Source organism: Haematobia irritans, chromosome 1 (assembly GCF_050003625.1).
Source record: "Haematobia irritans isolate KBUSLIRL chromosome 1, ASM5000362v1, whole genome shotgun sequence".
NCBI lineage: Eukaryota > Metazoa > Arthropoda > Insecta > Diptera > Muscidae > Haematobia > Haematobia irritans.
In genome coordinates this window covers 245,763,686-245,782,516 of record NC_134397.1, presented here as the reverse complement: position 1 = coordinate 245,782,516, position 18,831 = coordinate 245,763,686, and positions in this window count along the sequence as shown.

Here is an 18,831-nt window from a genome sequence, read left to right as displayed (position 1 = left end):
TCTATAGAAATAAAATTTTGACAAGATTTTCTATTAAAATAAAATTTTAGCAAAATTTTCTATAGAAATAAAATTTTGACAAAATTTTCTATTAAAGTAAAATTTTGACAAAATTTTCTTTAGAAATAAAATTGTGACAAAATTTTCTATAGAAATAAAATTGTGACAAAATTTTCTATAGAAATAAAAATTTGACAACGTCTATATGTAAAATTCAATCTATGTTTGTTTATTTGTTTGTTTGTTTGTATGTCCCGAGTTGGCTCCGAAACGGCTGAACCGATTTACTTTCAGAGGTCGTAAGGGGCGTTCATGTGGAGAAAATAGCGTACCTCATTTTTGACACCTGGTCGCGGAGGGGGACCACCCCTCTGTCGGACTTTTTGAAAATTGGACCAAAGTTGACCGATTTGCTTGAAAATTTCATTGAAGGTTGGGGTTGGTATCTAGGCAAAGATCCACTACTTTTTATTTCGAAATTTAGTGGAGGAGGGGAACCTCCCCTTTGTTCGACTTTTTTAAAGTACAGTGAAAAAACTAAAATTCTCTAAATTATCTGAGATTTACAGAGAACATGCGGTGAGGTTATGGAATTAATATGGGGTACCCGATGATTTCATAGGTGGTCAGGGAGGGGGACCTCCCCTTGCCCTACTTTTTGAAACTTGGAACAAAATTATGCGATTTGCTTGAAATTTTCATTGAATGTTGGGGTTGCCATCTAGACAAAAATCCGCTACAATATTTTTCGATATTTGGTCGGGTAGGGGGACCACCCCTTTGCCCCACTTTTTTTAAAGTACAATGAAAACAAAACTAAACTCCCCCGACTGAAATTTTACGGAAAAAATGGGTGAGGTTATGAAATGATTTTTTAATAAAAATAAAAATGCATAGGGCGACATCCGCTTCTCTTAGGTAGGTGAAATTTACAGAGGACTGGGAAGAGGTTACGATATTATTAGTTGATACCTGATTTTGTGATATTTGGATGGAAGAGAGGCCGCCCCTTTAGGCTTAAAATTTGCTTGACATTTTCTGGGACGTTTACAAAAGATACGCTACATCACTTTTCGATATTTGGTCGGGGAGGAGGTCCTTCTCTAAAACTGAAAAAAAAACAATTTTCTAGAAATTTGCAAAGGCAGTGGGGGAAGGTTATGAACGAAGAGGCAACCTTCCTTGCCCCACACTTGAAGGAAAGTTTCAAGAATTTTCAAGGAAGTTTAGGGGTGCTATTCACTACGGTGTTTGTCGATATTGTATCGGGGAAAGTGACGTCCCTTTAAAACAATTGAGCAAAATGTAAACATCTCCGATCTACTTGAAATTTACAGGGAACGTGAGAGGAGGTGATTAAATTTATACATGATTTTTAAATTAGTATATGATTTTTTGATATCTGATTGGGGAAGGGGAAAATTGAAATAAACTTTGTAGATTTACTTCGATAGAATTTGTATTGAGTAGTTGTGAAATTAATATAGAGTACGTGATAGTCCAATATCAGGTCGGTGTGGAGCGAAGGTGGGGAGAGGGTTCCATTTTGTCCGTTTTTTTTTTTTTTTCTTAAATTGAAAGTAGAGGGTTGTCCATAAATGGGAACTCGGTACATAATTTTATGATTTTTTCACAGGCTTCTGCCAGACATCTTTTTAGTAAAGAACTTAAATTTACATGAAATTGGCAGCCAACGTACAGGGTGCATCATTTTCCAACATTTTAGCAAATGTTAATGCGGTAAAATGTTTTACTACTTTTGCTTTTTCCGATTTATTGGATGGGAAACAGTAATTCTTTGTATGTTATTATAATATAGTGCTTAATTGTCAGATATGTTGATATGTTGAGGTATCCTTCTACCTTTGCTTGACAAACCACACTTAAAATTCACAAGAAATATAGAAGATTGTCCAATACAGAACATTATTTAAAAAATTTGAAGGAAAGGGTACACCCTCTCCCCGAAATTCTTTAAGACGAACCGTTTTACATATGCATATCCGCCGTATTTGTACCTATAAACGAAAAAGCAAGTAGTCCGATTTGTTTGAAAGAATTCAAATCTTTTCGAATTTGTTTTCAGCACGAAGGATTTGGTTGACTAAGTTAACGCAAAATGTTCCTACAAATACTCTTCGGAAGGCGCAGCGAAGCGGGCCGGGTTACGCTAGTTTTCTATAGAAATACAATTTTGACAAAATTTTCTACAGAAATAACAGCTTGACAAAATTTTCTATAGGAACAAAATTTCGACAAAATTTCCTATAGAAATAAAATTTGGACAAAAATTTTATATAGAAATAAAATTTTGACAAAATTTTCTATAGAAATCAAATGTTGACAAAATTTTCTATAGAAATAAAATTTTAACAAAATTTTTTATTGAAATAAAATTTTAATTTTAATTTTCTACGAAATTAAAATTTTGCGAAAATTTTATGTGTAAATAAAATTTTGAAGAAATTTTCTATAGATACACGCAAAACGATATTTTAGACAAACAAAGTTCGTTTCTCATTTGCTTTTCGCTGTAAGGAAGTGTATTTGGAAGAAAAGTATATACTTTTTGTGATAAACGTTTATTCTTTTCCAGGATGTAAAAACAATTTCATAAAGACTAACTCAAAAAAATTTTTTTTTGGCTAATTGCATTTTCCCTCATATCTTTCTCGCATCCACGAGGTTTTTTAGTTCTTAACACCTTTTCCTGTAATACCAACAATGTAGAAGAAATTATACGGTTTTATAAATTTTTAAATTTTTTTTACCTTTCGCCTGGACGGAGAATCGAACCGCGGACCATGCACTTTGTAAGCCAACACACTAACCACTGAGCTATGTACCTGTTATGGTCATCAATAGATAATTATCCATATAAGTTATATTTATATAGCATAGCTTGCGGCACCCACGAACCGAATAAACAAAGTTTATTTAACAGAAACAAACATTTAGTTTGGCACCGTGGAGCAGTAGTTGCTACGTCCGACTTGCATGTCAAGGATCGTGGGTTCGATCCCTGCTTCGACCAAAATTTTTGTGTTTTTTTTACATATATTCCAGATATGTTCGGAAGATCCCGAAAAATATTCAACATTACATTGTACTATATTAAATTTTGAACTGTAAATGTGTCTTATTAAAGACCTAAAGTCAGAAAAGAAAAGTGTGTGATATATACGAAAAGAAAAACGTTTTCGGTACACGTTTTCCAAACGTTTTTTTTGCGGGTACCGCACAAAAATTCATATCGGTTCGTAATTATTTTCTCTCTATATATACCGGTCAAGAACTGAATATATACGTATTTAATCGACCTTTCTTTTGTCTACTATATATCCCGCATGGACTAACTTACAATTTTGAAAATGATGTTAAGAAGTTTTAACATAAGATGCCTTGCCATCGGCCGCAACCCAAGTAATTTAATTATGGATGACCGTCTTTAGTAGAAGTTTCTACGCAATCCATGGTGGAAGGTACATAAGATTCGGCCTGGCCGAACTTACGGCCGTATATATTTGTTTTTTTTTTTTATTTGTCGAAAATTATTTACTTATTTTTGTTAAATCGGCGCGACATCTGCGTACCGATTAGTTAACAAAATTAACCAAATTTTTCTAAAATTAACCAAACATATTAACTCCACTAGGAGTCAATGTTTTTTAAGTGTTTTTACTGAGACCATTTACAAAAAATTATTTGAATATCATCTAAAGTAGCCACCGTGGTGCAATGGATAGCATGCCCGCCTTGCATACACAAGGTCGTGGGTTCGATTTCTGCTTCGACCAAACACCAAAAAGTTTTTTAGCGGTGGATTATCCCACCTCAGTAATGCTGGTGACATTTCTGAGGGTTTCAAAACTTCTCTAAGTGGTTTCACTGCAATGTGGAACGCCGTTCGGACTCGGCTATAAAAAGGAGGTCCCTTATCATTGAGCTTAACATGGAATCAGGCAGCACTCAATGATAAGAGAGAAGTTCACCAATGTGGTTATCACAATGGTCTGAATAGTCTAAGTGAGCCTGATACATCGGGCTGCCACCTAACCTAACCTAACCTAACCCTAAAGTAAAATCAGTACAGAGGCAAAGCATTTTGAATCGATGGCTTATAACAAATATCCTTCATTCTTTGTCATGTACTCATTGAGACAAGGTGACATTTCAAAAGATTTGAATTCAAACAGCTGCAATTTCCTTTCTATTTTCGGTTGTAATTACTTAATTGATCTGTGTATAATGACAAAAGAATTGAAATAACAAAAACTACTCGTACATAGGTATGGACAAATGTAATACAATGTAGTTCTTGATAACCCCACAATTGCCACGCAGCAGTAGGTATCCATCCATCCATTTACACACAAACAAACACACAAATTTGTTATACTCAACAGAGTTCGGTCAGAGTTCAAATACCGAAGAGGTGAGGTGAGGGTTTCTATATCGTTTGTTGTTCATGTGAGAATACATGAAGTATGCGTCAGAGGACATGTAAAACAATTATCTCTCTCTGTTTGTAACATTTGTCTCTAGTAATAATCTCAACCAGCAGCAATACCTATCATACACACACATGCGAATGCATACAAAGCACTTTCACTCACTCGCTTTGTTTGAAATACCACGATAGGTTTGTCTTCTATCTATTCGTGTTTGTGTAAACCTAACATAGTTTTAGTCTATAACTATTGCATATTGTATTGACAGTAGGGAGAGTGAGTTAGAGCAAATAATGAGAAGGGAGCATTTAGCTAATGTTGGTGGCAATTACTTGAGTAATAGACCAACCATGTAATTGAGATGTTATTTTAAAAAGGTAAAGCCCGAACATATGTATGGTATGTATGTATGTATGTACATACATTCACTGTCATCTACATGTGATATGTACATATATCTCGTATAAACCATGTATTATGAATGATTACAAATTTGTATGTAGAACATTTATAATGTACATATGTACATATATGTATAGGATTTTTGCTGTTATCAACGCAATCATTAAAAACAATTGAAAAACAATTGGTCACATTATTCTGTAGACACGTAAAAACATCGAAACACAAATAATTATAGATAATTTCATGGCTTAGTTTTTTTTTTTTTTGTAAAAGTTTTGTCCACATTAAAATCAATTTATTTGTCATTTGTCAAAAATGTCCTTTGCATTTTGTGTAATGACTAATTTCGATATTCTAGTGATTGTTATTCGAGTTTATATTATTAACAGTTGATTGGATTAACGAAAATTTGCAGGACCATTAAATTTTTTCAAACGAATGCATTATAGTAACTTTAAACATACTCTCACAAAAATTAATTTAATTCATTAGATTTTGACTTTGTTAAAACTATACGCTTATTTATCATATACAATATACAATTTTCAACGAATTCGAAATGACACTGAATAAAATAGCCAAATTAATTACGATTATTTAAATATGAATAAAACAAGTATATACAGCAGTAAGCTCGGCCAGGCCGAATCTTAAATACCCACCACCATGAATAAACTCCCAGCAAAAAAAGAGCTTCCAAAAAAGTAGTTTGGATCCCCAATCTGTGAACCGGAAGTAGTGCAAACTTTGATCATCTCCAATGAATTTTACATGGGCTTGTCATAGGACGGAAGTACTCCCTTTTTGGACCCTTTGCATTGCTTTAAAAGTTGTGCCCTGGAAGTTAGTTTTAATGAAGAAATTTAAAAAGCAAAAAAAATTGTTCAACCAATTCCATTTTTTTTTTTCAACCATATATTTTATTAAAGGGTGATACGGTCAAAATTTGGTCAAGTGAAAACGCGTGTAAATCGGTGAAATCGTTTATTTAAAAAATCAAATCAAATTAAATTTCTTTTTCAAGTTCAATTAATATAAAATTCAGGAAAAATATTCAGTTAGGCTTTCGCTTTTCCAAATCCGAATTGCCAGGCCTCACGCTTGACACCTGCCATCAGATTTTGTACAGCCACCTTGTCCACCTTCTTCGCCGCAGAAAGCCAGTTTGCCTTGAACTGCTGCTCGCCCTTAGCAGTTTTTTTTTGGTCTTCTTTAGGTTCCGCTTGACAATAGCCCAGTATTTCTCAATTGGGCGGAGCTCTGGCGTGTTGGGAGGGTTCTTGTCCTTGGGAACCACCTGTACGTTGTTGGCGGCGTACCACTCCATGGCCTTTTTACCGTAATGGCAAGATGCCAAATCCGGCCAAAACAGTACGGAACAACCTTGTTTCTTCAGGAAAGGCAGCAGACGTTTATTCAAACACTCTTTCACGTAAATTTCTTGGTTGACAGTCCCGGAAGCTATGAAAATGCTGCTTTTCAAGCCACAGGTACAGATGGCTTGCCAATCCAGATATTTCTTTGCGAACTTTGACAGTTTTATGTACTTGAAAATATCTGCTACCTTTCCCCTTCCTTTTGCCGTATAAAACTCCTGTCCCGGAAGCTGCTTGTAGTCGGCTTTGACGTAGGTTTCGTCGTCCATTACCACGCAGTCAAACTTCGTCAGCATCGTCGATAGCGCTTTGGCCGTCGTATTTTGTTTATCATCGCGATTTGGAGTCACTACCTTCTTGTAAGTCGATAGTCCGGCTCGTTTTTTGGCTCGATGCACGGTTGTAGACGATACACCCAGCTTATTTGCGGCATCTCGGAGAGAGAGGTTAGGGTTTCGCTTGAAACTACCGGCAACTCTCTTTGTCGTCTCAGCGGCTTCCGGTTTTCGATTTCCCCACGATCCAGACTTCCTGGCTGTCGACAAACGTTCTCCAAACACTTTAATTACATTTGTAACGGTTGATTTGGCAACTTTTAGCGATTTTGCCAGCTTTGCGTGCGAGTAGCTCGGATTTTCGCAATGCGCGAGCAAAATTTTGATACGCTGCTCTTCTTGCTTGGACGACATTTTGACAACTGAAGAGTGAATTCCAAAATCAAAATAGGAGCAACGTTCTACACACACACACCTTCAAAATGAGGGGCGTTCAGGTTTTTTAAATGCAAAATTGAAAGAAATACGTCAAGTTTATATTGACCAAATTTTGACCGTATCACCCTTTACACTATTATTTTCCTATTATGTAATTTTTTACAATTTGAAAAACATTTTCGCTCCGACCAGGGGTTGAACCTGGGTTTGCTGGCACCATAGCAGAACGCCTTAGCACACTCAGCCACAAACGCCATTGAACATAAAGCGTCGAAAGGGTAATTCAAATGTTTGTGATATGATCGTAATACGACACCAAGGAATAACATTATAATTGCTTCTCGAGATGTTCTTTATTAGTATGAACGAAAAAATAAGAAACGCAGGTTCAAAACTCACCGGCGGCAATATTTTTATCAAATATTTTTCTAAAAAAATATTTTTTTATGTCATGCATCGTTTATATTTTCGGCATATATTTTCGTAAAAATATATTTTTTTCTATTAAAAATCAACAAAAAAATTAAAAATTCTCGTAATTTGCAAAACCTTCTAAAAAGAAATTCCAAGGAAGCGAAAAAGTCAAACGGCATAGGTTCAAATCCCAGCGGGGATGAAATTTATTTTTTGTTTATTATTATTTTTTTACTTTTTTTATTAATTTTCTTTTTTTAATAATTTTCTATTTTTTTTTTATAAAATTTAATTGTTAAAAATTTGCACTTAAAATAGGCTTTCTAATACTTGTCCACAAGGACTGCAGCGGAAGTAGAAAAAAAGCATTGGGGGATACCAAGATGCGCTTTAGAAGAAATGTTTGTGGGCTTGTCCAAAAGGACTGCATCGGGAGTGGAAAAAATCATTGGGGGATCCCATGATGCGCTTTAGAAGAAATGTTTGTGGTCTTGTCTAAAAGGACTGCATCGGAAGTTGAAAATAATCGATGGGGGATTCTGGGATGGGCTTTAAAAGAAATGTTTGTGGAACAACTTCCGAGCAACTTCTGAAATCCGAGCTACTCGCACGCAAAGCTGGCAAAATCGCTAAAAGTTGCCAAATCAACCGTTCCAAATGTAATTAAAGTGTTTGGGGAACGTTTGTCGACAGCCAGGAAGTCTGGATCGGGGGGAAATCGAAAACCGGAAGCCGCTGAGACGACAAAGAGAGTTGCCGGTAGTTTCAAGTGAAACCCTAACCTCTCTCTCCGAGATGCCGCAAATAAGCTGGGTGTATCGTCTACAACCGTGCATCGAGCCAAAAAACGAGCCGGACTATCGACTTACAAGAAGGTAGTGACTCCAAATCGCGATGATAAACAAAATACGACGGCCAAAGCGCTATCGACGATGCTGACGAAGTTTGACTGCGTGGTAATGGACGACGAAACCTACGTCAAAGCCGACTACAAGCAGCTTCCTGGACAGGAGTTTTATACGGCAAAATGAAGGGGAAAGGTAGCAGATATTTTCAAGCACATAAAACTGTCAAAGTTCGCAAAGAAATATCTGGATTGGCAAGCCATCTGTACCTGTGGCTTGAAAAGCAGCATTTTCATAGCTTCCGGGACTGTCAACCAAGAAATTTACGTGAAAGAGTGTTTGAATAAACGTCTGCTGCCTTTCCTGAAGAAACAAGGTTGTTCCGTACTGTTTTGGCCGGATTTGGCATCTTGCCATTACGGTAAAAAGGCCATGGAGTGGTACGCCGCCAACAACGTACAGGTGGTTCCCAAGGACAAGAACCCTCCCAACACGCCAAAGCTCCGCCCAATTGAGAAATACTGGACTATTGTCAAGCGGAATCTAAAGAAAACCAAAAAAACTGCTAAGGACGAGCAGCAGTTCAAGGCAAACTGGCTTTCTGCGGCGAAGAAGGTGGACAAGGTGGCTGTACAAAATCTGATGGCAGGTGTCAAGCGTGAGGCCCGGCAATTCGGATTTGGAAAAGCGAAAGCCAAACTGAATATTTTTCCTGAATTTTATACTAATTGAACTTGAAAAAGAAATTTAATTTGATTTTTTAAATAAACGATTTCACCGATTTACACGCGTTTTCCCTTGACCAAATTTTGACCGTATCACCCTTTATGTGTCAGACCTGGGACTTATCAGCCAACCTGTTAAATAAACATAGTAGGCCAAATTGATATTTCTGGTTCAAATGCAAAAGATTATGTAACTATACTACCACTTTACATTCCTGGAAATTTCCTCAAAAATTTCAAGTAAATCAGAGAATTTAGGGTCTTTGAAAGGTATTTGAAAAAGTTCCACTTTTCTTAATGCTTTTGGATTCAGGATCCCTAACAATATTATAAATTAACAATAACATTAAAAGCTGTCATTGCGGTAAAACAATAACCAGGGGAAAAGCAAATCAACTGCCCTAGTACCCTATTCATAGAAATAAATCTGCTGCAGACAATTTTAATTATTACATTATAAATTTTTTATAGGACAAAAATTATTTTGTATTCAAAAATTCTGCCTTACATCACTGTCTCTCGAAATAATTGAAACATTATAGACTAGCAGTTAAAATTTCAGCAAATAAATATTTGTCAATAAATATGACCAGCGAGTCTTTAAATACCAAAAACTAGACTAACACCATTCCTATTCAACCGTCGAACGGAACGGACGTGTTTTTCAATAGCGGATAAACTCATCGTAATAGGTACCTACTACGAATTTCAAGTGTGGTGGGATATTAAGCCACCATGCAGCGAAATTCCAAGTCATCCACTGGGTTGCTAACTTCAGGGCCCAGTGGACGGGTATCGACTGGAGTTATAAATCTGGGCAATGACCAAGAGTTAGGCCCAATTAGTCGACCTGTAGACGGGTCGACAGGTGGCGACACTCTGACAAGTCGAACTTTTTCTAAGGTAACGACATCAAAAGGAGGTAATCCCTCACGAAAGAGATTCAAGGAACGCAGAAATGCTTTGTTTATCCTAAAGAAGTTAGGATCAGTCGACCCAAGCACGCTGTCGGCTAAACAAAGCGATTCCTTAAAATGGGCTCAAGGAGTTCTTGAGACTGGAAAAAGGGAACGATCGCCGGATGAGCTGCCATCCTCCAAAAGGGATCAAAGATCGTTTGCCTCAGTTGCTAAAGATAGCCTTGTGATGGCTATCATTAATAAAGGAGCATTGGACGGTATGGTTCCAAAGCAAAAATGGGGGGAAATTGAGAATGCTCTATCTGTTGTCTACTCACAGGTGCTGGAAAAGTTTCCCGGCCCAGATCCTCGACACCAAGAGGCTGGTTGGTATCAAGGACGATTTAAGCTAGTCGCATTTGAGGACCAGAGGTCTATAGAATGTTTTAAAGCTGCTCTGATACTAATTGGTGAAGTTTGGGAAGGAGCTGCTCTAGAGTTAGTCGAGAAGAAAGACATACCGGCTAGACCTAGAGCACATGCCTGGATACCTGCAAACCCTTCTGACCCTGAATCTATTTTAAATAGACTGAAACGATGCAATCCAGATCTTCCAACAGCTGATTGGAAGGTTGGCCGTTTGGATGAAGTGGATGGACCAAGACGGCATGCAGTGTTTATATTGAACACTCAGTCTTTGCCACATCTGGCAAAGTCCCAGGGCCGTGTATGTTATGGCTTTCATTATATCCAAATGAAGGTGTATAAAAACGATCAGCTAAAGGATTCAGAAATGGACAAGCCTCTGTCTGAATCAGAAGTAAGCGGATCCTCTTGCGAAGTCGAGGGAGATACCAAAGTTGAAGACATGGATAGATACCGTATGCGTGAGGAGGCTTCTATTGCCTCCGAACTCACCAAAGTCGAACCTATGGTTATTGCGAGAGTCACCGATATCTCTGAAGAGGACATTCTTGATGACTCGATCGAAGCGGCTGATGTGACGGTTGTTGAAAATCTCGATGGTCCTACGGATCCTCCAGATAAATCTTCATCATTGTAAGGCTGCATGTGCTGCCTTAAAAGTTCTCCTGATGAAAGGGGACATAGACATAGTTCTTATTCAAGAACCATATGTTTATAGAAACAAAATATGTGAATTAAGTACTCCGGGGTACAAACTATTGCAGTATACTGGTAATGATGTAATTCGAGCCTGTATAATTGCTAAAAACGAGCTTAACTTGTTTCTGCTTCCTTCAATGTGCAATGCAGACACTGTCGTTGCCAATTTAGAAATAGCCAAATGCAAATATTGGGTATCTTCGGTCTATATGGGACATGACAGGGAGATGCCTCCATGTGCCGTTAAGACCTTAGTTGAGGAGTCACTGAAAATAAAGACGAAACTCATTATGGGATGCGATGCGAATGCGCATCATAGTATATGGGGAAGTAGTGATACTAATGCAAGGGGAGAGTCGCTAATAGAGTTTATTTTGCGTACTAATCTGGTAGTTTGCAACAAGGGAGATGCCCCAACCTTTGTCACTAAAAACAGGCAAGACGTTTTGGACATCACCTTGGCCTCGCAAGAACTGAATGAAATGATATCTGAGTGGCATGTTTTAAGTGAACACAGCTTCTCAGATCATCGCTACATCAGTTTCAAATTTGATGTTCATATCACCAAGACCATATTTTCGCCAAATGTTAGGAAAGCTGACTGGAATAGGTATAGGGAATCGTTCAATATGATGATACCGGAAATAACAGAGACAAATATGAGAAATGTGCAAGATATCGAACACGCAGTGGAGCGGATTACTAAGGCCTTCAACATCTCACTGAAAGCTGCATGCCCTAGAGGAAAGCCAAGGGGGAAACATCGACCACCATGGTGGTCTACGGAATTAAGTAATATGAGGAAATCCTGCAGGAAGCTCTTTAACAAGGCAAAGTCCACCAGAGCCCCTGAGGACTGGGACGCTTACAAGAGGAATCTGAGAGGATACAAGCGAGAACTGAGAAATGCTCAGCATAACTCTTGGAATGACTACTGCAGCAGTATTGAGAATACGTCCGAGGCTTCCAGACTACGGAAGGTTCTAGCATCCACCAACTCCGCTCCAGGTTTCATTAAAACATCGGAGGGAAATTGGACAACGTCCAGTGAGGAGACGCTGGAGGTACTATTGGACACACATTTTCCTGGAAATCAGACGGTTGAACCATGTACTGGCGGTGCCACAGTTGCTCAGCGGTCGTTTCCTGTCGAGGAAATTGTATCGGAAACTAGAATAAGATGGGCGCTAAATAGCTTTGGACCATTCAAATCCCCCGGACCTGATGGAATTACTCCGGCGGAGTTGCAAGCTGTAACTGACAAAATTATCCCCTGGTTGTCAGTGATATATAAAGGATGTATCAACTTATCATATATCCCAGGAAAGTGGAGGGAAACAAAAGTCGTTTTCATACCTAAAGCGGGAAAAGCCTCTCACTCGAGGGCGAAGGATTTCCGACCAATCAGCTTATCCTCATTCCTACTTAAGACTCTGGAGAGGATGATAGATATTTATCTTAGAACTAGCATCGATTCAAGGTTGTTCTCGAAAGGACAGCATGCATACTCGAAGGGCAGGTCTACTGAGACCGCACTACATGAACTAGTTAGCTTTATTGAAAGCTCACTATCTGTCAAAGAATACACAATCGTGGCGTTTCTAGACATCGAAGGGGCGTTCAATAATGTCCATCCGAGCTCGATATTAAATGGACTGACAACTCTGAATGTTGATCCATGTATACTCAGGCTGTTAGACGAACTGCTAATGAAGAGACGTATTTCAGCCACACTAGGTCAAGCAAACATACAAAGGTATGTGAACAGAGGCACTCCCCAAGGAGGAGTTATATCACCTCTTCTTTGGAATGTTGCTATAAATAGCCTTCTGGTTACTCTAGAAAAAGAAAGGATAAAAGTGGTGGCATACGCAGATGATGTGGCTCTGGCAGTCAGGGGAAAATTCCCATCCACAATCAGAGATATTATTCAGAGGGCCCTCCGGATGACTGAGAAATGGGCGAAAGACAATGGTCTTGGGGTAAATCCTGCAAAGACAGAATTAGTCATGTACTGCAACGATCGCAAAACTCCCACGGTTAGGCCTATTTCCTTAGGGGGTATTGAAATTCCCTTTGGTGAATGTGCAAAATACCTTGGCGTTATTTTGGACAGGAAGCTGAACTTTAAGCTTAATATTGAAGAAAGGGCGAGAAAGGCAACTGTAGCTTTGTACTCGTGCAAAAAGGCAATAGGAAAAAAGTGGGGACTGAAACCAAAAATTGTGCATTGGCTATACACGGCAGTGGTTAGACCTATAATGCTATATGGTGTTGTAGTCTGGTGGCCGGCACTTCAGAAACCGACTTGTTTAGATAAAGTTCAGCGTATGGCGTGTTTGTGTATTTCAGGCGCATTCAGCAAGACAGGAACAAATTCCCTTAATGTCGTGCTGCATCTATTGCCTTTAGACATTTTGGCCAAACAGTCAGCTGCAACAACGGCTGTGCGGTTGCGCGAACTATCGCTGTGGTCGGAAAAAGGTTACGGTCACAGTTCTGTCCTCAAAACAATGCCAGATGTGCCTAACGTAGTGGATTACACTTTGGCGAGTCCACTTTTCGACAAAAAGTTTGAGACTCTAATTCCCAACAGTGAGGCGTGGTGCACACAGACCCCGGGGAATAAAGAATATATAGATTTCTACACTGATGGCTCCAAATTGGATGGACAAGTGGGGTTCGGAGTATATTCTAATGATCTGGAACTTCGAATAGCGAAAAGATTACCTAATCACTATAGTGTTTTTCAGGCTGAAATATTAGCAATAAGAGAGGTGGCGAATTGGCTGAGAAGTAATGTTCCAAAAAATGTGGGCATTAATATATACTCAGACAGTCAACCTGCAATAAAATCCTTGGACTCTGTGTTCCTCAACTCGAAAACGGCCATCGACTGCCGCAAATCTCTCAATGAGATGGCTGAGCAGTACAATATTCACCTAATATGGGTGCCTGGCCATAGGAACATACCGGGGAACTGCGAAGCGGATGAGTTGGCAAGGCTAGGGACTACCTTACATATTCCAGGGGAACTAGAATTTGTTGGTATGCCCCTAGCTACCTGCAAGCTCATGCTGCGTGAGAAGGCTGTTATGATGGCAAATGTTCGATGGGAGAATTGCAAGGGTTGTAACGACACCAAGCAAATATGGCCCCATTTCAACTTAAACCGCACACTAGATATGCTAATGTTCTCGAGACGTCAGATATCACTCCTGATATCTGCTATAACGGGTCGCTGCCTGATAGGCGATTTTGCAAAAACTATTGGCGCGAAGTATAATGACTATTGTATGAGCTGTCATGATGCGGAGGAAAAAGAATCAATTAAACACCTCTTGTGTGAGTGTCCTGCATTTTGTGTAAAGCGCAAGCAACTTTTAGGAGCATATAGCTTCAGATTACTGGCGGATCTGGAAAACGTTAACTTAAGCAGTCTGCTACTGTTTTTGGAACAATCTGGTTGGTTCAACAAAGAAAAATAATCAAGAAGGTTCAGCGGTTAAAACTAGAAGTGCCCATATGTAATAGGTACTTTTAGTTAATGTGGTATCACAATGGACTGAATAGTCTAAGTGAGCCTGAATCTTAATCGGGCTGCCACTTTAACCTAACCTAACCTAACCTAACACCATCACCTCCTTAAAATATCAAACAACTACATACACCCATAGAAAAACTATTACAAAGAACTAACTAAAATCATATGCTAGCCACTATACAAAAAAACAAAAACAAAAACAAAGAATACAAAAAGCGTCGGTCTAAAGCATAATTCAGGGCATACGTGAACGTGAACAAACCAAGTCCAACAAAACCAAAAAGGACTTGGTGTCAACACCAAGCATATAAGGAGCAAACATACAAACCAAAGCAGACGGTGGAAAGAAAACGTCCGACGTGTAAGCAAACAAAAGCTACAAAAATAAACCAAGTCAAAGGACTAAAAACCTCAAAGCTTGAAGACGACAGAAAAACAAAAAACGAAATAAGGAAATCAAAAACAAGGACCATGTAAAAAGCGGTTAAATCACCAGCATGTTTGTTTGTAACACACCAAAGCAAAGCAAACCACATTGAACTGAACTGAACTGAACTGAAGAACTTCAGAGTGCCGAATGTGGTCCTTGGCTAAACAGACTGAATATGAAAATTCACAGCGGAAGGATTCAAAGGACGGAAGGAAGGAAGGAAGAAATGTTTCACACATATGGGTCGTTTATACACACATACAAGACAACTCTCTATAGAGAGAGAGAGTGAGTGAGAGAATACACTATCATAAAGCAGGACTAAGGATTGTGGAGGACAACTACCTTTATTCATATGCAAGTACCCATAGAAGTTCCCTCATTCATATGGAGATTTGTATGTGATTGAGCGTGTGCCCATGTGTGTGTGTGTGTGCCCATTAGTCTGTGTTTGTATTGTCTAAAGGATGCGCAAAAAAAAGATTTGCAATCGACCAAAAGAGACTGTAAAATAATGGCGTCAGTCGGTAGCAGTCATTGTCATCATCGTTGTCGTCTCTCTGTAGTTTTGTTGACCGTTTCCGTTTTTTTTTCGTTCCTTTTATTTTCCATGGCATAACCGTTGAGAATGGCCCTGCTAGATGATTGTATTGACCGACGGTATGAGACAAGGATATAAAGCACAGTGCTTTAGATCCTGATTGCTGAATGTTTAATGGGGATTCCACAGAGTTTTGGAACTTTTCTGCTACTTTGCCACTGTCACAAAAGTAAAATAAAACTCGAAATTTGGAGAAAATAATGGCGGAAATTTTACTAAAATTATTGCCAATATTATCCAGCAAAAAAAAAGCGTCGCCAAAAATGCCGTGAAACTATTCTTTTTGGATCCGAAAGTGATGCAAAATTGGAGCAGAAGCTTGTCATAGGACGGATGAAAAATGCTTCTGTTAGAGGTTCCACAAGCCAAATCTGAGGGTCCATTTATATGGGGGCTATACGTAAAAGTGGACCGATATGGCCCATTTTCAATACCATCCGACCTACATTGATAACAACTACTTGTGCTTAGTTTCAAGTCGATAGCTTGTTTCGTTCGGAAGTTAGCGTGATTTCAACAGACGAACGTACGGACGGACATGCTTAGATCGACTCAGAATTTCAACACGACCCAGAATATATATACTTTATGGGGTCTTAGAGCAATATTCCGTTTGTAACACATCGAAATATTGCTCTAAGACCCCATAAAGTATATATATTCTGGGTCGTGGTGAAATTCTGAGTCGATCTAAGCATGTCCGTCCGTCCGTCTGTTGAAAACAAAATAACTCAAAATAAATAAATAATTTATATAATTTTTTAATGATTTTTTTATGCATTCTGAGGCTTGTCTGAAACGGTTGACTTCAAAATTTTTCCAAAATTCTCAAGTTTTCTAGAATGCATTTTTTTGCATTTTTTCAACAAAATTTTAATTATTTGTACCATTTGCGCCATTCTGACTTTGTTTTTAACCTACTGGAAAAAAAAAGAAAGTTAAATTTTTCCATTAAATATATGAAAAAATTGAGTTCTAAAAAATTGAATTAAAAGGACTTCCTGAGTAGTTGAAATAAGGAACATCTTTGGGAGGACATTTTTGGAAGTGCTTTTGAAGTTGTGCCTTTAGAAGAACTTCCAAATTTTTTTGCTGGGTATAGATTGCACAAAACACCAATTTGGTTCGGAATCAATACTAAATCTGTTAAATATTCCGGTATTGATTCGATGAGGCTACATTAAAATAAAGTTAGATTGAGAAGCAACCTTTACAATTTTTATACACTTGAAATTGAAATACTTATCTCTCATTTATGGCATTTTAGTAAAGTGTTATTTATATTTTTAATGCATTTAAATGTCACCCTAAAAATCTAAATCCAAAATTTGTAAAGCTACTTTATATTTAATCTATAGACCCAGAATCTTAATTTAAAGTTTATTTGATGATGTTTCTTTATGTTATGAAAAGTTTGTTTTACTTCAAAGCAATACAACTTTAAGGGAAGGGTAAAGATTTCAAAGTCCAGTTTTATAAATATATTATTATTTTTTTTTTAATTTTAAAAATTATAAAATTTCTTATAATTATTTTTTTATTTTATATTCTAATATATTGGCTAAGGGCGGGTGTCTCTTATTATGTATTTATCGTATCGATCAAACAATCGCATACAAAGCTTTACTGACCGGAACACTCAAAAAAAAAAAAACAAAATGAACCCTCTATTTCTCTAAAGCCACTTTAACTTTATTTTAGTTCATGGAATTATTACGTTTGGAGAAAGTTTTCTTTATTCCAACAATTTTTTGCGTACGCTAGTTAAGTGAACTAAAAAGCGGGAAAAAATTTTACACAAATGAAGCAAATGAAGATTTACAAAATTTGTACTTCTCACCAAATAGTTCATTATTTCTTACAATTTGTAAATTTCACTACAAATGCGCCCATCTTGAACTTCGCATGGCACTAAAGACATTCTCACCACAAAATGTTCTTTAACAAGTGAAAAAAAATTAATTATGACTAATAATTTTTTTTTTTTGATTTGTTGAAAAATATTTACTTATTTTTATGATATCGGCGTAGTGCCAGCGTTTGTAATACCGTTAAGTTCAAATTTCCTAAAAGTAATGTAACTTTTCTAAAATTAACCAAAAATTTTTTTCATTGTGGGTTCACTGTTTTTTTAGTGTAGTCCATCCTCCGTTTAAGTATTAATCGAAACATGAGAAACTGGTCATAAGAGTACATAATTTTTCAATTATATGTACACTGAAGAAAATATTGTTGTGAGGCCAAAGATTTCATGTCCTTAAAATACGAATGAAAATTTTGCTTAGCATAAAAGACGTATTTCTCTAATATAAAGTTTTTTTCTTTGTCCAAATGCCGATAAACTTTTCAATGAAATCGTATTGTCCTTACAATTAAGTGATTTCACTTAAAAATGGGTATCATAACATGAAAGACAAATTTTTTTGGGGTAAGGTTAACTTGACTTTAAAAATTCAGAAAAATTCTTTAAAATTAATGAAATTGTCTTACAATTTTTTTTTGTCTGTTTTGCATCTTGACTACAAAGCAAAAAATCGTTCAAAAATAAGACATGTTTTTCAACACTTTATTTTAAAGACGTTTTTTTTCATGAAACGTGGCATAATTTCTACTTTATTTCCAACTACAACTTTATTTTCCAAATTCAGACTAGACTTCCGAATTTGGAAAATAAAGTTGTCGTTAACTCGTTTTTAAAGGACTTCGATAGCATATGAAGAAAAAAAGCTGAAAAAAACGAAAAAATTAAATTTGCTTCCTGAAAGCAAGAACACAAAGCCTAAATTTAAAAGATTATTGTGTCTTAAAAGTATACTTACTTGTATTCTTTTTGTAAAGTAAAGACAAAATCTTTGGAACCGGTCCTAAATTTTATGAAAAAAAATTGTTGAAGTTAAGATAATTTTTCTTTTAATTAAAATTTTAATACAAATTTGCCCTTAATATTGTTTAAATTACATTGAATCCAAAGATTTCCACGTACCCTTAGGGATTTTGGTATTGATTCAGGACAAAGGATGCAGATTCCTTAAAAAATAAAATTTTTAGGAGTTATCTAGCTAGGCATCGTGGTGCAATGGTTGGCATGTCCGCCTTGCATACACAGGGTCGTGGGTTTGAACCCAGTTTCGACCAAACACCAAAAAGCTTTTCAGCGGTGGAATATCCCACCTCAGTAATGTTGGTGACATTTCTAAATGTTTCAAGGCTTCTCTAAGTGGTTTCACTGCAATGTGGAATGACGTTTGGACTCGCCTATAAAAAGGAGGTTCCTTGTCATTGAGCTTAACATGGAATAGGTCA